The 21,881-nt window shown below is 40.6% G+C and overlaps 1 protein-coding gene across 1 annotated transcript in view; it reads left to right on the forward strand.

Moving 5' to 3' along the window:
- The first annotated feature begins 2,388 nt into the window (after positions 1-2,388).
- The window catches only part of AMMECR1 (AMMECR nuclear protein 1), a 167,725-nt gene continuing 148,232 nt past the window's right edge, over positions 2,389-21,881 (forward strand). The window contains exon 1 of the mRNA XM_075184328.1: positions 2,389-2,594. The gene's annotated coding sequence lies outside the window, so the exon portion shown is untranslated. The remainder of the gene's footprint in view (positions 2,595-21,881) is intronic.

A 21,881-nucleotide genomic window follows, 5' to 3' on the forward strand; every position in this document is an offset into this window, starting at 1 on the left:
ACAGTGTAGTTGTGATGAAGGGGCACAGTATTGTGTGTGTGATGGCACAGGGGGCTTGTTGCAATGTAGTGTGTGTGAGGTAGGTGGCAGCTAATTAATGGGCGCTATTTTGTTTGTAGGGTGATGGTGAGGCAATTTAATAGTAGGGACTATTAATTTAAGATGGGGTGGTTTGGGGGCTATTGAATCTTGGGGTGAGTTTAGGGAGAATGAGGTCTATTTATTAAATGTGACTATGAATTATTTAATGGTAGTGATGGTTGCGGGAAATAGGTATTGCTGGGGCTGTTTGCAGGAAGGGAAATAGGTTTATTTATTAAATGTGAATAGTATTATTTTAATGTTGGAGCTGGAGGAAGGCCTAATTATTAATCGTGGGTGCTATTGATTTAACGCTGGGGCTGGCTGTAATTTTCTAAATGTAGCCATTTTTTTTTCAAAATAGGTCCTTCAACATTTCTGGATCCGGACAAGCCACAACTAAAGAAAGCAGCAGCCACAGGTGGAGAAAGTGAGAAGAACAGGTAGGAGAGAGCAGCACAGTGTGTGAAATGTTGTGATTCTAGTAGGGACAATACCAATTTTTGGTGAATGTTGTGTCCAATGTAAGGTGTAGGCCAAGACTGAACTGTTTGTGTACACACTGCATTGTTTGTATACTACCCTGTGGTAGTAGATGTCCTGAAAGTCAGGAGTGCTTGAACATATGTGACGCTCCGGCAAATTGAGAGCCTAGTGGTTTTTATGTTAGCCACGCCCCAATGGCACATTTGCCACGCCCCCAAATGCATGACCACACCTCCCAAATTTTTTGCACCGCCGTTTGGCTAGCCACGCCCCTGAATGTATGACCATACACCCAACCGTTTTGGCGCCGCCGTAAGGCGGCGCAAAAAATTTTTGGGGCTTACTTCACTATGAGGGGGGCCTCATGAATTTGTTGTACCCGGGCCCTGAATTCTTCTTGGCAGCCCTGCTCATCCTACAATCTATTTTGCATGCTGCGCCTAGATTGATTTTATGTCCTTCGTCGTTCTTCCTCTGCTGAGTCACTCTTTCATTCTCTAAATTGGTTCCCTGTTATTTACCGTATCCAATAGAAAATACTTGTACTAACATACAAGGCCATCAACAAAACTGCACCAACATACATCTCACTTGTCTCAAAATATCTTCCAACTCGACACCTCTGTTCTGAACAGAATCTGCGTCTCTCTTCCACTCTCATCACATGCTCCCATTCCCGGTTACAGGACTTTTTTCAGGCTCCACCCACTCTATGGAATTAAGTCCCTCGCATAATAAGACAATCCTCTGGTCTAAAAACCTTCAAGCGTTTCTGAAAACCCACCTCTTCAGGCAAACTTATAATATTCCTCTACTACCCTCTTAACCTTCCTAGGGTTACCCTGTTACCACCCATTGCACAATTCCCACAAGACAAAACCCCTCTGACCCCCTTACCAACATTGTTGTGTGACAGGATCATATAGCATATGAATCACTTTTACCTTTGCAATCTGGCTGGACCAATATGCAATATGTATACTTACCCTCATGTATCAAACTCCCATTGTCCCTTAGATTGTAAGCTTGAGAGCAGGGCCTTTTACCTCTTTGTCTGTATCACCCTGTATTGTATATTATTGTATTTATCCCCAATTGTAAACCGCTACGGAATTTGCTAGCGCTATATAAATAAATGTTAATAATGATGATGATGATGATGGATTCAATTGTAGTATATACAGGGCATTCCTATATATGAAACTACTGGTTCCACATCATTTAACCACTGAAACAAAATCACTTACTTTGTAAATAAGAAAGTGACCAAATAGGAAACAAACGTTAGCCCTGTTTAAGAAACTGTCTGAAGAAGAAACCAGCTTCAGCTTTTCTGAAACAACAGCAAAGGTTTTACTGCAATGCCACTTTGATAGACAAGTGACCTTCTGATACTCAGCCAGCCGTACATTCAGCTGCGCCTCTGTTATAGTAACTTAACCACTGTCTCAGGTCTAGAGCCAAAAAAGCACTGCATGGCTGGTTTCCCTTCTCGTTTCTTAGAATTCTCTACAATTATATACACAATTATATTACTGTATGCTTTGTAGATCACATTGTAAATGGGCCCCTGGTTCCATTAGCAGCAGAAATTTGCCCCCAATGGTCAGAGATCAGGTCACTGGTGTTTTATTCCAGGGACCCACGTGGTGCTGTTCCCCTGTGTTTCCTGCCAACCCTTTTCTCCTCAGTTTAATCCACACACCCACAGCGACCCAGATCTTTAAATTCAGCAATTCTTTCTCAGGTTTCAGCAAGTCATTGGCAGCCGGGCTATTTTTGGGACATTTTTCTCTCACACTCTCTCTCTCTCCCTCTGTAGTGCAGATGCAGCTCAGGGAAACACAGGGAGCATGATAAGAACCCACAGCTATATGCATTGTGAAATCTTCTCTTTCCTACTGATTTCCCTCTTCCCCTCCTCTGATCACTCCAAGAACCGTCTCTCCCTTCCACATCCAGTCAGAGAAGCCTCTTTATCGGGATACCAGTCTTCAGTGCACGGATTAGTAGACAGCTGCAGCACGGTAAGGACAGAACACTTCATACTGCAGCTTTTTTTTCTAATGATGGGATCTATGTGGGGAAAGCATGCTTTCTGTGTCCATCTCTTCCAAATCTACCTATGCTGCCATGGCAGGCACAGTCAGGATCATCTGATCTCCATTTCTCTGCACTTGTAAGTAGTGCTATTTCCCTTCATCTTGTGTGTGCATTTTCTTTGTAGATGATAAAGACATCTGAGATTTGCATGACACTCTACCAGTATTATATGCTGTGTTCCTCAAGCATTACTCAGAAGATTGTTTGTCTGTCTATTTATCTATCTACCTTTGGGAGTATAACACAGGCCTATTACATGAGTGAGATGTCTATATATATATAGTACAAGTGTGAGCATCTATCAAGGCTCAGCTGGTACAGAAATAGTTAATGACTATATCCCTCTTCTTTATTCTGCATTGGGTTCTAACCATGCCATTAATCATACTCAGTTAATAGCAGGGAACATAGGTCTAAGAAGATGTGTGTGAACTGAGAAGTGCATGACGCAGCATTGCGTTGTAGACACAGGACCCCTACTGATGAGCTTTGTACAGTAACCTGGTGCTACCCCACAGTCACACTGCAAGCCTGAGGGAATGAGCCATCCAAGCTGCAGATATATGCAGATGCTCATTTAGAACAGCAAAAATGTCTTAGCAGCGGTGCCTCCAGGGGAAATAGGTCTTCCTACTATTGCTCTATAACATTACAGCCCAATGAATCAGCAGTGTCACCAGAAATTCCTGTACATTGCCTAGGAGTGATGTTCTCCATTTCCAATTAGGCCCTGTTCTCTGAACTTCAATTGAACTAAATGGTGCTAAAAAAAATACTTCACTTAACAATATATTTAAGTGAAGCAGTTTGCCATGCGCACCTGCTTGTAACAGATTAATTTGTGACCTAAAGCCCTGTAGTTTCATAGATGCAACAGATAGAACCATTCTAGACTGTTATAGTCATAGCAGATGCTAATAGGCTGAATGGTAGCTACGGCAGATGTACAGTATGCAACACACCAGTTACTATGTAGCGTGGTTCACTCATATGTGTCATATTTTAAAATGACTTGTCTGGTAGAATTGATGTAGTATTAAAAATGATCCTGCTGGAACTTGATTGAGGTGTTCTTAAACACTGCTTTAGCATCTGTACTCAATAACACCCATATTATATGAATAGTACTGTTGCTAAAAAAAAAATGACAAAAAAATTACAAAGCTAATTACATAAAAAATAAAAAACCCAAGTATATACAAATGCACACAGACTTCTACACTCTCATTAACATAATGCTAAAACATACAATGATACAAACAGCAGTTGAGCACTGTCCGCAATTTCCACTCACAGTCCCAAGTTGAAAAAGTCTGTCCCTGAAATTATTTGTTCTGGAAATGTCCCTATTTTTTATATTGACTAAATGCACAATGCAATTCTTCTTATTTTGAATTTATAATATGAAAATGGGATTATATATTCTTCTTCTCTTTGTTTTATACATTAATATTTAATAAAGAGTAGTGTTTAAAATAAAATAAAAAAAATCATTATAATCAAGTAAAATAATTGGCTAAAATTGCACCACCAAGAAAGAAAATTAAGGGAAGGAACAAACAAGAAAGCAACATAAAGATAATCTTAAATGCAGATGAAACATTAGTGATTCTATGGTCTGCTTATCTCGAGTCATTTCAATCAATTAATACCTAGTACTGTGTTGGATACTAAGAGTAAGTCAATTAGGGATCACAAATGCTCTATCCATAGCTTAAGCATAATACGGCACAAAAATACAAATAAATTATGCTTCAAACTACTCTTGGTGCTCTTTGTAACTTGCTTGGATTTCACCAGTGCCAAATATTGTAACCCTATACTATAATAATATAAATTGTGTTATTTTCCTTTGCATTTGGTTATACAGCTATGCCCTTTATTATCCTGAATTCTCAGGATTTATGTTGTGGTTGTGTCCCCGTTGCGTTGTAGCATACCAAATCCCAGTGGGTGTACCTAGTAATTCTGAAACACTAGGTCTACCCAACCTACTTCTCCTCTCCCCAAAATACCCTGTATTGCTAAATGCACCAATGGTACAGTTCTAATCAGGGACACCCACAAGACACGGGACAGAGGGGAAACATGTAAGGACCCTGTGGATAAACGGGGTGACATTCTAACCCACTTGTCGTTTGCTTTATCCACTCCAAAACATAATAAAAGTATTGTTCTAAAATTATTATTATTGTTATTATTAATTAGATATTGAGATATAACATTTTTTAGACTCATCCCTCTAGGAAAGGTGGGCCCAGGAACACAAATTGCCAGTTTGGGGCATAATTTTTGTGAGCAGAATTGCTTCCAACAGCCCCGTGCAGTTGGAACAAAGGTCCTACCTGTCAGGGTGGCGGAACAGTCCCCTCAATTTGGGATTGTCCATCATAAATCGGGACAGTTGGAAAGTATGCTCCTCATAGTGATTATAGTAGTAATGGCTGGCTGAGCATGTCTGTGTGTATGACATTATAACTGAAAACCGTTGTTTAGAACTTTCTGGATACCTGATCCCATTCCTGGAAGAGGACTTTAATAAATATTTTTGACAAGAACGCTTTAGCTTCAAAATATAGATTTCAGTCTAACAAATAGTTTGTGGTCAAAGATAAGTTATATACATTTTTTTAAAAAGTTTTCCTTAAATGAATAGCACTGAAGAGGCTGTCAACTTTCGGACATCCTTCACTCCTAGCTTGTTTCCCAGCTTCTAGTCTGGTGGGACTCCTTTCTCTGGTACCCCACAATTACTGTAACGACATCTCCAGAGCCAGGTGTCTATAAAATGATGGAGGACCAAATTGCTGGCATCAGCTTGTGAGTAATGAAGGCAACACTTGTGTGGTCATGTCCCACGGTCATCCAATCAAATGCTACCTACACAGTGTCTGACAGTTTGAATTTCCTGGTCTCTCCAGTGCTTCTGTCTACTGATTTAGACATAATTTATTAAGAGATCTAACTAATGTGACAAAAAGGCTAAACATAATCACACTACACACTGTTTAAATATAACTGAAGAGCATAGGCATCCAGTAGAAGAGCAAAAGTTCCTTGTTTGCAGTCAGTGTTCTCTTTCATAAACTGTCCATAACGATTGCTATTGCTGTAACAGGCATAGACCTGTTTGTTTCACATTATAAAATCCCAGTGTTGAATGTTGTCAGCATGTTATTGGATTTTTTTAACAGTTGATAGCTGCAATCAATACTGTGAGGACATGGTATGCTGCACTGAAAGCAGTGTCTGGTGGAGTTTGCAATAATGCATAATTCTATATTCTCCAGGTAAAGTAAACTTACTGGTCAGTTAGAATTCCCCAATTTTACTAATGATATATGTAATTTCAATACAATGTCCAACATTATTTCTGTTATTATTATCCTTTATTCATAAAGCACTGAACTATTGCACAGCACTGTACATTAAGGGGATAATGATACATACAAATTACATACAATGATATGAAACAGAAGGTAATGATGGTCCTGCCCAAACGAGCTTACAATCTAAGAGGTATGAGGAACACTTGGTGGTACGTGAGATAGCAGATTAACAATTGTAGCTGTTGGTGGCTAGTCATGTGGCTACTATAAATAACTGCAGCAGCATTATCAGCCACAACATTTGAAGGCAGCAGCAAGTGGCATTTCCGTGCAGCTTTCAGGACTGTGGTACAGTTGGAATGAGATGAGTTTGAGGAAGGTAAAGACATGAAGCTGAAAGATGTCGCCACCAAGGATGGCTTGGAGCTGGCAGCAACTGCTGCCAAAGTCTGTATAGTAATCCAAACTTAGATGGTTTGCTAAGTCACAGGTCGGTTGGCTGCTATAGTTATGTGGATGCACTTTCCCCAATGGTGCTGATTCATAAATAACTGCACAAATAAAGTGTAGCCTGAATTAAATACTCCACAGTGTATCTAACAACAACTGGCACTTCCTATGTGACAATAACTAGGTAAGTTGCCCTAAGATATCCTAATGATGTATACAGGCCCGGCGCTCCCATTAGGCAAGGTTAGGCAGTTGCCTAGGGCGCCGGGCTCTGGTGGGCGCCACAGAATTAAAATTACTTTAAAACTGTGCGGCGACCGCTGACCCTACCTTCCATGGCCGCCGCACAGCTTCAGATAGATCCACGGGGAGGGGGGAGGGGCTATGGATCATCACCGCCACCCTCCCCTCCAACAGCTGATAGGGCGTTCCGTCTCCTCCCCTCCACTCACTGACTGTCGGGCGTGACATCATCATCACAGCCCGACAGTGTCAGTGAGGAACGGGACCCAGCAGAGAGGAGCAGCTTTATGGAGCCAAGTTAAGGTAAGGAAAGACGTGGGGGCGGATTTTGAAAGTGTGCCTGGGGGGGAGGGACGGGGGGGGGCGGATTTTGAAAGTGTGCCTAGGGCGCCAAGGACCCTAGCACCGGCCCTGGATGTATAGTGAGATTGGTACAGCTAGTATAGCATGGAGTACTGGTGTTTTCCAAAGATTCCCCAACAAGATGAACATGGACTAAGTTTGTAGGTAACATAAATGTTTCATTTGGTGGACACACATATCTTTTCCTTTTTACAAAAGACAATAGTACTCTTTCACCTATAGATCTAGGCAAGGCCATAGTAACCTTTTACCGTGGTGACCAGAATACACAGTGTTTACAATAACACTGTCCTCAATTCACTCTAAAACTGGAAGGTTTTGAGTCATGAAAACGATGGGAACTCAACTTTAAAATATATATATATATACATATACATGTATATATATATAAGACTATACAATAAACGTTCGCGCTCAAACCAGAATTGTTAGCCTCTTGATAATAGTTCATTACGCCATTAACACTCCCTTCAAACAAGGTGGCAGCCTTCCTTCAATGTTACGGGTGGTATGCTCGAAAAATCTGGAAAATACCAGGAGACTTGCTGGTAAAGACATTGTCCTTTTAAACCCGCCTTGCAAATTCGCCGAATATTTGCGACTTGCAGAATGCGCAGATTGATACATTTACCCCTTGGAGTTTGAAAATCTATCCTATTCTTTCCTGCAAATAGTTCATGGCCCATCAAATTGCGAGGGAATCTCCAGTGCTCAACCCTCTTTAGGTCAATTCACAGGTTTTCAATGGGATTGTGGTCTAGACTAATGGGGTCATACTTCTTTATCTGCAGCCAATCCTCTATTGACGTGGGTGTGTGCTTTGGTTTGTTATCATGATGGAAGCTGAAATGCTTCTTCAGGCCAGCACATTTTGTGGCATAACATCTTGATATTTGGAGGTAATCATTATGCCTTTTATCCTGACTAGAGCCCTTGTTTTAATTGAGGAGAAATAGCACCATAACATGATGCTTCCACCAGCATGTTTCCCAGTAGGTATGATGTTCTCTGGTGATGAGTAATGTTGACTTTGCACCAAATATATCTTTTAGAATCAAGGGCAATAAGTTCAACTGTCACACATCGGGGTCTTAGTCACACTCACCATGTCTGCCACTGTCATATCACTGCTACCCGGGTCCCTCCTGGGCACCTGCAGCATTCCATCACATCTTCATTCGTAAACAAACACATACTGTTTGTTCTGCTGCATGGGCCCACTCATCTTGAATGCAGTCAGGTGATCATTCCAGACCAACCAGATTCAGCAACTGTGATCACATGAAATGCGCAGTCAATAGCTATTTGGAACACCCTATTTAAATAAATTGGTGAGATCTGTTCATTGCCACAACAACACACTTCTCTCCTGAGGATAGTTCTTGGCTCCAGGTGCCAGTTGTTCCTGCACTGTTTCAAATTACACTACATTTCCAAAGTGATCATCTTCTGTGAACATCCTGCATTACCAACTAATCACTTTTCAAGTATCCTGCATTTTCAAGTGCACATCTTTCTATAAATACCTGCAATTCTAAGGTGCATATCTCTCTACAAGTATCCTGCATTATGCGAAGTTTATCATTCTGCAAAACAAAATCGAGTCCGTTTGTTTTTGAAAACTTTTAATTGCCGTTATTACCCTACACCCACCACCCAGGGGTGTAGGAAGAGCCCTAGTGCTTTCAGCACTCGGCTGGTTATTCCTTGAGCGGGGGCCCACTCATTTAATTTGCGGACTCCACTCCCTAGGGAATCCAGCCCAGTGCTGAGTAGCCTGGGGTTAGTTTGTCATTATGGCAGTGGGACCCCTGCCATGTGTCCTCCTGCTATAGTGCCAACCACCCAGGCTGGTTTGCCTAGTGCTGGTAACATGAAAATCAGCGGGACCCCACACAAGTTTTTCCCCGATTTTCACGCATCCAGCAATGGGGCACTAGGGTTAATAGTGCTCGGACGGGGAGACCCCACGCATTTTTTAAAAAAATGTTTCTTCTATTTTTAAACTTTTGACAGCCGCTGGGACCTGCGGCTGTATAGGCAGGGCAGTGTCACAGTGATGTGTTTAGTAATCCCGCATCTAAACAGCAGCATGTAACCATAACATGGGAGAGTTAGCTAAGCACAGGTGAGTTGGCTAAACACGGCATGTTTGAATTCCCAGCTAATCGCGAGAGATGACCAGCGATTTTGAAGATCAGAGTAAAAAACACAGTTTAATACATCTCACAACTTGCGGACTAAAATCGCGGGTTATCACCTGCGATTTGCCGCGATTTTTAATCTCTGAAAAAATCACTGCTTGATTCATTTTCCCCTAGGACTTATTTCCATTTCCGTGTATCTGTCTGTGGGTTCCAAGTCTGTGGCTGCCTTGCAGTCCTGAGTTAATCATTCCTTGCCACAGTTCTGAGTTCCTGTTGAGTTCTGATTAGTGGGTTCCAGCCCAGTGTGCCTGGTTACAGATGCCGGGATTGAGTACCCACGAACAGTTCCAGAGTGTTATTATGCTGGATTCCAGTTCTGTACTCTGGTGCAGACTCCTATACTGCTAGTAATACTCAGAGTACTCTAGATGAGCAGAGAGATTATCAAGGTCTCCAGATTCCATTTCACTCCTGCTTCAGCCAGACCTAAGGGTCCCGAATCAGATCAAGAAATACTGACGACCATGACAACAACCTTAGTTTCATGAGACCATAAGACATTTTTCCATATGGTTTGGGGTGATTACATGTATTTTTTGCAAAATTTAGATGGGCTTGGATGTTCATCTTTGTGACAAATTGATTCCACCTTGACACCCTACCCCATAAATGTGCATGTAACCTCTCTGATTAATTTTCTCCTTGTGCTGCTATCAACTTTGGAGGGATGTCCCGATCTTGGCAATGTCCCTGTTTTTACACACATTGATGATAGTCTTGACAGTATTCCATAGTACATGTACTGCCTTTGAAATTCCTTTATATTCCTCTCCTTATCGGTACTTTTCAAAAAAGAGATCCCATAAATGTTTTGAAAGCTCCTTGTGGACCATGTCTATCTCAGTAGGTGCAACGAAGAACACTGCAAGGAATTCCTACAGGAACAGCTGATCTTTATTTTGGGTTAGTCACTATTGCTGTTATTAATGGCAGGTGTATGCTAATTACCTTTAAACATGATTTTGAATGTGATTGGTTAACTCTGACCACAGCAGTATCTCCATTCTGATAGTGTGTGCCCTTATGCAACCAGGGTATTGTCTATTTGTTTCTCACTTCAATTTTGTTGGTTGAAAGATCTCATTAAAGATGGGAAAAAGGTCTGATATGATTTATCTTGATTTCAGGCTTTACATAACAAACACCTGCAATTGAAATAAGGGTGTATAGACTTTTTATATCCACTGTACCAGGTACTATATATGGATAAGAAAATGGGCATCAGATGCAATTATTGTGAGGACCCACAGTTAGGTCAGGGCCATCTTAACAGCATTATAGGCCTGGGGCCCTACCTACACAACCACTAACAGGAATAAAAATGTAAATTATCCATAAAATTAAGCTAATATTTATTGGCACTTTCAACAAAATCAGTGTTTAAGCTTCAAAAAAAAAATGCTGTACAGCAGAGATTAATCCACACAAATGTTTGGACAATATAACATGATCTTTGAAGTTGAAAAGCAAGAAATTCAACATAAAAATGGTACTCGGCTGGTAAATCATATAGATGGCAATAGCACGGTACAAAATTACTTTGAATTATTTATTATTAATCAAGTGTTCAACACAAATATTTGTGAAATTTCTTTGCAGAGAATTGCTTTATAATTGGCTTTAAATCAGTGGTCTTCAGGATGTCATTTTCCATACACATGAGTGACAGCCAGTTCAAACGCTACTGCCCTATTATGCTGCAAAGCTGATATTTTATGAGTTTCAGTCTTGAAAATGAACGTTCTTCTGCACAGTTAGTCAACATCATGCACATGAACACTCTGAGCCTAATTCATGTAGAGACAGACTTATAGTTGGGGAATGGCATGTCCTAGATCAACTATAAATTTCAGTGTACAAAATTAAGCTATAAATTATTTGTGTGATACATAAAAAAACAGTCAGTATTTAACTTATGTGCAAAATAATAAACTAATATGCACCCCTTGCATTGTAACATGGTTTTGTCCAGGAAAAAACTTACTATTTTTTTGCCTTACTGTCCTTGATGAATCAGGCCCTCTGAGTGCAATTTCCATAATATACTGAAAAGCTGGCAAGCCTATGGGGTCCCTATGCTCAATGAGCCCCCAGGCAACTGCCCAGCGTGCCCATGAGTTAAGACAGCCCTGAGTTAGGTTGAACAAAAAAACAGTGGAGAGTGCATAACCAGTTTTTATATCATCATCATCACCACCAGCGCCACCAATTCCACAGTGCTGTACAGAGAACTCATTCACATCAGTCCTTGCCCCATTGGAGCTTACAGTCTAAATTCCCTAACTTAAACACACATACCCTCAACCCTCTCATATAATTGTACGGACAGCCTGTGACCATACACGTTACCAAAAGCACAATAGCCCAGCCAGTGACCACACACACATTATATCTAGCAGTGTTTGCACACGCACACACATTATATGCACAGATGTAATACCTGATCTAGTGTATCATACACAAAGTTGGCCTCTATCTGATGACTAATATAGAAAATTGAGCCCTAGTGGCCAATATATAAACTCTAGTCATTCTGTTGACTAGTATACCATATCAAATCCAACCTGAGACCAGCATAGAAAATTAAACTCAATCTGATTGTTAATATAGAAAGCTCAGCCCCATCTGAGCCCTGCTGGGCAACATATAATGACTTCAACACAGTACTGAGTGCAACTTGATGTGTAGTGTGTAATGCAAAGTCCAATCTCAGAGCTACAACACAGCTCTGAGCCCGATCTGTTGGCTAGTATACAGTGCTGATTTTTATGCGTCAGCTGCTTAATAGTACTGAACAATATCTAGTGCCAAGTTTGCAGTGCTGAGTCCTATGGTGTGACTAATATACAGTGTTGAACCCAGTCTGCTGAATAGTATACAGTGCTGTATCCTATGGACCGTGGCCAATATGCTTTGTGCACTTCTATGACCGCGCTCCTTGTTTAGACAGCCTTCAGGTCTTGGTTCTCTATCTGGCTGTTCCATAACAAGCAAATAAACCTCTGTTTCTTGTGCTGCACTGAACTGTGAGTTCACTACAGGACAGGAAATTGAGCATTATCAGCCTGTTATAGGCAGAAAGAGTGATCTCCTCCTGCTGTTCTCAGTCCAGGGAGGGCAGGAGGAGACAACAAAATCTATATGCAGAAATGAATGCAACATTGGTTATGCCAAGTAAAGCAACTTGCTGTTTATGAAGTAGCATATAACATCTTAGTCCAAGGTTCATTGTTATATATGATCTGTTTATATTTTGTTAAACTTTTAAAAGTCTAAAAACAATTGTACTGAGAACTGGCTATAACATTTACAGTTGTGAACTGTTTTTTTGAATGCTCGCAAGTTATAAATGGAATACCTGGTGATACTTTTAATTGTTTTCCTTAATGACCCTTAAAGCAGTATTGCTGACAGAAAACATTGCAAAGTGATAATGTCTGACGACCGTGTAAATTAGGTCTTGAACATGGCAGCAATGTAGGACGATGCAAAGTTATCCCTCGGGGTATCAAGATAATAAGTCGCTGAATGGTATTTTAGAAGTTGATTTGATGAAGAGGGTTTTGTGTGTCCTTAAAGATCATACAGAACTCAGGGTCCATTGGCAATAGCAAAGCCCTTTAAGGTTATATCGTGCATAAAGTGACATTGATGGGTCATTTTCTAAACGTACAGATGGGCCGCAAACCAAATCAACTAATCAGACATTTGTTTTCATTGTCTAAGTTAAGCTAATCCAAGGTATTTGCGTGCTTATTGTTGCACATTTGCGGTTTTGTGCTTTGCTAGCAGAGGAGACTATATTACTATTTCTGATATGATAAGTTAGATACTACTAAAAGCAAACAAAAGGGAGCTAGAGCCGATAAGGAAAAATCCTAGGCAGGGGATGAAACAATGTATAAGGGTCAGCACCCAGGGAGAATGGCCTCACAGTCTATCAAGCAAGACAGCACCTTCTTTGGAGAGTATAGACAATTAGTTGTGTAACTGTTCTGCTTTCTGTGATACACAGAAAACTTTTCTCTAATGGGATCTACCTTTGATAGACAAAGCAGAGCCGGTGCTTTGAGAAATGCTGCGAGGGCCTCAGAGGAGGGGGGGGGGGTGAATTGCCAGTCTCCCCTCAACTCTGGGTCCTGTAGTGGTCTTAACCCTGCACCTAGGGACAGTATAGCCACTAGTACAACACTATATGGGGTGAGGGCTTACTGTGTCACCAACGACCAACAAGGGTGTAAAGCTTAGCAGGTATGTGTGTTACTTTGAGTAGTGGAAGAAACAAGAGCATATTAGAGGTTATTTATATGTGCATCTCATGCCTGTGTGAACCAGTGGCGGATCCAGGGGGGGCGATCGGGGCGATCGCCCCCCCTAGCAGGGGCTTGCTGCCGACAGCTGCACACTGTGCAGGTCCATTCAGCAGTGACAGTGTGCTGCCCGGCTGCTCTGATTGTGTTTTAAACACAATCAGAGCAGCCGGGCAGCACATTGTCACTGCCGAGCGGACCTGCACATGGTGTGCAGCCGCCGGCAGCCTTAGAAATCAGAAAGGGGGTGGGGCCTAAATCCCCCCCCCCCCCCCTAAAATCGCCCAGGGTAAAGCAGTTGTCTAGATCCACCCCTGGTGTGAACCTCTGTGCTAGCTCCATGTCTACAATCATTTCTGTCTACATCTTTTAGAGTGAGGCTGGGTACAGGCTGCAGAGTTTTCAGCCAAGTATTGGTTCAATCAAATATTAAGCGACCGTTCAGCCCGATATTGCACATTGCTGCATTTCAGAAATATTAGTACAGATACTTAGAAGCAATTGGTAATTAAAATTGTCTATCAATTACATTATGTTTTAAAAGTATATATTTTTTTATTTAATAGCTACTGCAAAATGTTCTAATAATAACGCAATATACTAAATGCCAACTGCAACCTAGCATTTTCTGTCTGCTTCAACACTTTTTCTTTCTATCCACAATCGGTTGATAAAATTATTGGGCCTATTTGCCAAATCTCATGAATCCATTTTCCAGTCTAATAAACATTTTTGGCAATCTAATAACTACTGAAATAAGTGAGTCTGACTGTTTTAATTTACAGTATACTAATTGTAAGAGAAGCCAAATAATTAATAAAATGTAACTATTACGCTTAACTAATAATCTAACTAATAAACAATATATGTAAAGGTTAAAACAAAAAGATGCCAAAATAAAGCACAAAAGCCTAAAAGCAATTGTCATAATCATCCCTCCCTAGCTCCTATTAGCTCCATTGGACATACCCAGGGGAAGAACACAGCATCCCTAGAACATATAGCAAAATTCGGGGAAGGGATCAGTGATCCCATTCCACCCTCCTGAGTATCATCACTCTGCTATTTTGAGCATGTGCGGGCCGCATGCGCATTGAAGCCCCATTTTGTGCCAGAAGTACATGTGATATACAATTGTACGATAGCGTAGAGATATGGCTTTACAGTAATAAAGTTAAATTACCCTATTTGTATACAATATAATAATGTAATGAAGTGTCATATACACAAGAGAGAATAGTGTCTTGACAGTGTTATTAATAAGGTGAAAATCACATTTTTAATACAAAATGTAATTAAATACTGTACAATCACCTCCCTATGTGTTGCTTACCCCTTTAAAAATTAAATGGGAATCTTCTTTACTGTAATAGTCTAAATGGACATGTAATTTAATCAATGCGAATTGTCACTCCTGACTTCATTTAATATAGTTGCAACTCTAAAGTACTATCAGTTGGAGGTGTTGATATGAAATCATGCAGTCAGAAGCGACTAGATAGTGCAGCTAATAGTATCATAATCATTGTGTATAGTTGTACCAGCACTCCAGCACCCGCAAGGGATACCACGCCTAAAAGACATCTAACTGTGTCACGGTTATGTGAACACGCCCTGCTTTACTCAGCCTATGCTGGCATGCCCCTGTCCACTGTTATTCCATCTCTCCAAGCATAAGGAGTCAATGATATGCAAACTGTGTATACGGACCAGAGGCGGAACTAGCGAGCTGTGGGCCCCGCTGCAGGGAGGAGAGAACCGGGGCCCCCGACCCTCAGCATCTGCCATGCAGCAGGCCCCATTATCTCCATAGGCCTCGATGCACTGCACCTGTCGCACCAATGGTAGTTCCACCACTGATACTGACATAGGTATACCCATTTTTGGTGGGCATGTGTAGCATGGAAATGCACATCTTCCATAATAAAACAGAAGTATGTACCTCCTATATGTGGAAATTCTTTTGGACTGAAAAAAAAAGAGGTTCCATTAACAGCACAAAAGTTTTATAAAGAGTAAGCTCAGTAAGAATGTGGAATGTGCTGATAATATTTCACTAAACATTCATTTTTATTTATTTATTTTTCTTACAAATAAGGACTTTAAGCCCTTCACTGTGTCACCCCCTGTGCTTAGCCTATTTTGGCTTCTTTTGGGCTGGTCATATTCCATTATCTATAAAAGTAATTTGTTTATGCAGTACCCACACAAATAATACCGTGATTTTTTTTCCAGAAGACTTTGATTTTTTAGCAAATACCATTAATTTGCTTATACCTCCTGACACAGCAAAGAAAATATGCTTAAATGGCCAAAAAAAAAGTCAGCTTTTTTAATGAAATTGCAAGAAATTGGACCAAAAGCAAATTTGTGTATTTTTTTTTCTAAACACCACCAATAAATACTTTGTTGGTAATGCTTTGGCACCAATCCACCTTTAAACAACAAAAAGCAGAGACCTTACACATAGGTTTTCATGATAAAATCTGCACTGGAAAAGATAATGCATTTTTAGCTAGTTTGTCTGGTCTTGAATTAAATGCATACATTTTCAGGAATAATATGGATAGCCCATTTTTAAGGGGGAACCCTATGATGTAACATGGTTAGAATTTTAGACAAATACACAGGCAATACTGTGTACACTGCTTTTAGGTGCATGCAGCTCTGCATTCATGAGTAGTACAGTGTGAAGTGGGACATACCTCCCAACTGTCCTTGTAGTCGGACCAAATCCTGACTAAGAGAGATAGTCACTCAAATTCGGGACTGCCCCACCAGATTCAGGACAGTTGTCAGACTGTCCTGCTCTCTTCTACCTGTTCTTGTAACTTTCAACACCTGTGGCTGCTGGTGTCTTTAGTTGCTGCATGTCTTGATCCTGGAATGTTAGGGGCTCTATTTGAAAATTTTTTTTATAATTAGACCTTCCTTCAGCGCCAACATTAAAATAATAATATTCACATTTGTCAAATAGATCTATTTCTCTCCAACCAGCCCCAAAATTAAACTTACAGTATTCCCATTTAACATATAAACCTATTGCCATCCCTCCAAATATCCCCAGCAATCAGTTAAGTAGTATTTACGTTTAATAAATATAACCATTTCCTACAACCATCCCTGGCATTAAGTAATTCATATTCACATTAAATTAGAGAAACCGAGCCCGCCCGAACTTCAGGAATCCGAGTACCGAGCCGAGTGGGCTCGGTACTCTTGCGCCTATTCGGATTCCAAAACGAGGCAAAACGCCATCGTTACGTCGTCGGATCTCGGCTCTTACAAGTTTTAGAATGAATAAATAGTCGCCTCGACGGCGATCTAGCGCCATTTGAGAGAGGGACAGAGAAGGACTAGGTCGCAGGAATAGAACAGGAATAGAGGAGTATAGAGGAGGCATTTTTCTTTATTTACACTACAAAGTGTTTGGGGTGTCATATTCACCCCTTCTAAAAAAACTATTTGCTGACTGCTGAAATAGTAATATATCAGCAAAGTATATTTCTGAATTTGCACTACAAAGTGTTTGGGGTGTCATATCCCCCTGTCTAAAAAAACCTGTATTTGCTGACTGCTGAAATTGTAATATAGCAGCACAGTATATTTGTGAATTTGCACTACACAGTGTTTGGGGTGTCAAATCCCCCCTTCTAAAAAAAAACTATTTGCTGACTGCTGAAATAGTAATATATCAGTAAAGTATATATCTGAATTTGCACTACAAAGTGCTTGGGGTCTCATATACACCCTTCTAAAAAAAGCTGTATTTTGTGAGTGCTGAAATTCTAATATAGCACTGTATTGTTCAGGGAGGCCATAGCAGGGGTTAAACTGTATTTTCTGAATTTGCACTACAAAGTGTTTGGGGTCTCTTATACCCTCTTATAAAAAAACCTGTCTTTTCTGCAAAGGATGGTTGAGGATTATTTTCAAGAGTTAATTGATATGAAAATGTCAGACAGTCCCTTTCCATACTGGGAGGAAAAACAAGCCATTTGGAAACCCATGTACAAACTTGCTTTGCAATACCTAAGCTGCCTACCCTCCAGTGTGTACTCAGAAAGAGTATTCAGCACAGCCGGGAACCTTGTCAGTGATCGACGTAGGAGCTTATGTTGGTACCCAGTTTTGAGGAATTGTTGGTAGCCTTATTTGGCATACTACACCATAATAGTTCTGTTCTGAGTCCATAGTGATCTGAATTTCTGAAGCCATAAGGACTGGACATCAAGGATTCTTACTATATAGGATGTCGGGAATCTAATTACAGATAAGCTGTTTATTATTCGTTTTTTGGTACGAGGCCAATTCACTTGTTTGTCACACTGAGAAGACTAATTGTTGGTCATTTAATACACTATGCGTGGCGCTTCTCTCCTTTTTGTCTTTTAGAATTATTTGAGCACTTGCAAATGAGTGCTTTTTTTGAGGAGCTGCCTGCTGCGTAAATCTGTATGTTTTTATATTCTTATTGTGTATGAGGTACACACATATACACATAAGTATTGTCACAATTTGGTGTTTTTCTATTAATGCACTAAGCGCCTTTTGCTTATTATTTTTCTATACTTCCTAAAAGTGTTTAAAAGATGATGTTCATCAAAATATACTACATCTTCCACAAGGAAGGCCTTTACCGGCAAATACATCCAAGTACTGACACTACTCTAATGGCGGATTCCAGCGGAGATTAATTAATAGTCTGTGATGATGATGTACACACTGATGAGGGTGAGGAGGATGCTGAAGATGATGACGACATCATCTTGACAGTGTAGAATTCACTTCACAGCAATGTTGGTCTAACATGCCTTTAGGCCATTGATAGCTTGTTTAGGGAGGGCCTAGCAGGGATTAAACTGTATTTTTCAGACTTTGCCCTAATAAGTGTAGGGTGTAATATACACCCAAAGAGAAAAGGTGCTTTGGTCAGTTTGATTTATCGTAAAGTCTTTGCAGGCTTTTTTTTTGTAACTTTCACTATAAGTGTAGGGTGGTCATTTTGATTAATAGCGTCCTTTAACCAGTTCATCCTGGGGTGGTCAGTGCTCATTGACATTTATTAGCTGTAGAATTACCTTACTTATCCAAGAAACAGGTGGAGCGATCGATCATTGCCATGAATTACCTCACTTATCCAAGAAACACGTGAAGCGCTCGTTGCAATGTTTCCTAGATGTGGTAGGAACTGCCGTGTGTTTGAGTCATTGCTCTGTCGCTTACCAGCCAGATCACTGCAATATTTGGCTGAACGTGTATGAAAAGCATATTGTGACCTGTGAGATGGTCAAAATTGAATGGAAATGACTGGAAATTAGTGTTAGTGAGGTTAATAATAATGTAGGTATAAAATAATACCTAAATTATGTTATTTTAGCCCAAAAATGGAATTTTGTAAAAAATAGCAAAACCACAAAAAAACAAAGCCAAAACACGCAAGGGCAGTTTTAGCAAAACCAAAACACAAAGGTAATCCAGATCCAAAACAAAAACACGGGGGTCAGTGAGCATCTCTACATTTAATAAATAGCCCTCCTTCATAAACTCAGCACCATATTCAATTAATAGCCCCAAACCACTCCAGCATTAATTTAAAAGGTCCATTTACCCCATCTTAATTTGTTAGGGCCCACTATTAAATTAAATAGCCCCACCTTCACCGCCCAAATAAAATAGCACCCATTACATAATTCACCACCACCTGCACTCCACCATTAAAAAGCATACCTCCCACACTATATTAACATATTCTCCCCCCCAAACACACATTATATTAACATACCCCCCACCCCACATACATTATATTAACATAATGCCCCACACACACACACATATTATATTGACATACCCTGCCCACACACATATTATATTAACATACTTCCCCACCCCACACACATTATATTAACATACTACCCCACCCCACACACATTATATTAACATACTCCCCCACACACATTATATTAACATACTCCCCCCCACACACGCACATATTTTTTTAACATACCTTGCCCACACACACACACATTATATTAACATACCCCCCACACACATTATATTAACATACTCCACCCCCTCACACACATTATATGAACATACTCCCACACACAAACACACATTACATTAATATACTCTCCCCCCAATTTACCTTGTTCCAGCCGTGTATGCTGGGTGATCTTGCTGCTCTTCACACATAAGACAGCACCTGTCACGTGGTGCACATCCCATGGGACAATGGGTCTCGGAGGTCACACATGAGGGAAGGGAGGGAGGGGGGACGGATTGGAAGGATCTGTAGCCAAGGATGGAAGGTGACTGATCCTGGGGGAGGGGCCAGCCATCAATTAATAGAGACTTGGACCGGTCCCTGCATCCAGGGCCGCCAAGAGGAATTTGGGGCCCCAGTACAGCAACTTTTTGGGGCCCCTCCTCTATAGAGGAGAAGGTAAAGCTGTGTTTGCTGACAAAGGGGGATGGCAACAATTTTGGGGACGACGTCAACATGGGGCATGGCTGTGTTGCTTTAAACATGAAATATTGTGCGCTGTAGTCACGCTACAATAGATTAAAAAAAAAGAAACATATAAATAAATACATAAATAACTGTGTAAAAAATATTTCAATTCAATATAAATACTTCAATTCAGAGATGTTAACACATTTGGGTTCTTCTTTTAATCTCCTAAGGATACCATATAAAAAAGAAAATGATAATAGTGCAATTCTATATGGTAAAGTACTTCTTTTAAAAGATAGGAGGATAAGTGGAACCATCAAGTGGAAAGAATACCTCTACTTATCCTACTATCTTTTAAAAGAAGTAATTTACCATATAGAATTGCACTATAATCATTTTAATTTTCTTATACGGTATTGAGCACTTGTAATACCCTACCCCATCCCCTGGCTTTGCATATTTTCTGTATAGCAGGAGTCTGAGCACCTGCGTGCTTGGTACCATCATCACGTACCAGGGCGATAATGCCATCATTCTGTCGCTTCCTTCTATGCCAGTGGGGGACTTAGGAAAATATGCTTTTTACTTATTTAAACTCCAGTGCTAAGGGACAAGTGGGACTGATGAGTCTCACTCTTCCTTAGCACTGAAGGGGTTAAGGTATGCAAAAGTACATACATACATACATACATACATGCAGTTCCCATAATTATACCAGAAGTGACCCTACCTATCATATCACAATCTCCCACCATTATACCATTATCTCAGCATTGTTTCTGTGCAGCATACCAGCAGTGACCCAATACAGAAAACCAACTGTCAACTCATACATTATATACATTATACAATCATCATGCCATAATCATAATAGCAGTGACAACTATTACAGTAGCAGTTATCTGCCATTATACCAGCAATGTCCACTAATAAGTTTGTAGTGTCTGCCAGTATACCAGCAGGGACCCAATGTTATAACCAAAGAGGTTATAAAACTCATTATAGAAAAAGTTACCCACTACTTCACCAGTAATGTCCGTGTAGGGCGTACCATTATACCAGAAGTGACCAACACCAGAAATGGTCCACAATAGTGCCAGAGTGACCCCCCTCTAGCTTGCATATTATGTGACAAATGAGCATTTGCACTGTGGTTTTTTTACACTTTTTTTTTTTTAACTTCAATAGTATTTTTATTAATTTTTCATAAATTATGGGGTACAGAAAGTAGAGAGGGATGGGGGGGTAAGGAAAGGACACAAAAATAAAAAGGAGAAGGATTGAAGGGGTACATAGTGGGGAGGAACACTTTAAACAATTCTGCTGTTAAACCACATTGAACACATGAGGGGGGGAACCCAATAGGTTCCCTTCCAATTCGTGAAAGTTACACTAGTCGAATGGTCACCAGGGGACTACTAATAGGAACATTGGGGAACTTCGCTAAGTGTGGGAGATGCAGATAGTAAATCAGAGTCTATTCGTTTTGGACGCGCTCCCTCTCCGTCCGTAACATACACATGCCAGCTGAACCACTTCATTATCGGGGACGAGGTGGCAGTGGAGTAGGGCATCCCCTCTGTCTCCATTTCAAAGCTGAATTGCACTTTGGCCACTACTTTCGATATCGAGGGTATCTGTGGTGATTTCCAACCTTGAGCTAAGGAGGCTCTTGCGGCAATCAGAATATGACTAAAGACATATTTAGCATATGATGGAAACTGGGGGGGGTAATGTTGCAGTAACGCCACCTCAGGGGTAGGAGAAAGATTTTGTCTAGTAACCTTATTGGCTAACTGGAAGATTTGTACCCAGAACGACTGTATATGAGGGCAGTTCCAGAATATATGCA

Source organism: Mixophyes fleayi, chromosome 9 (genome assembly GCF_038048845.1).
Source record: "Mixophyes fleayi isolate aMixFle1 chromosome 9, aMixFle1.hap1, whole genome shotgun sequence".
NCBI classification, from domain to species: Eukaryota; Metazoa; Chordata; class Amphibia; order Anura; family Limnodynastidae; genus Mixophyes; species Mixophyes fleayi.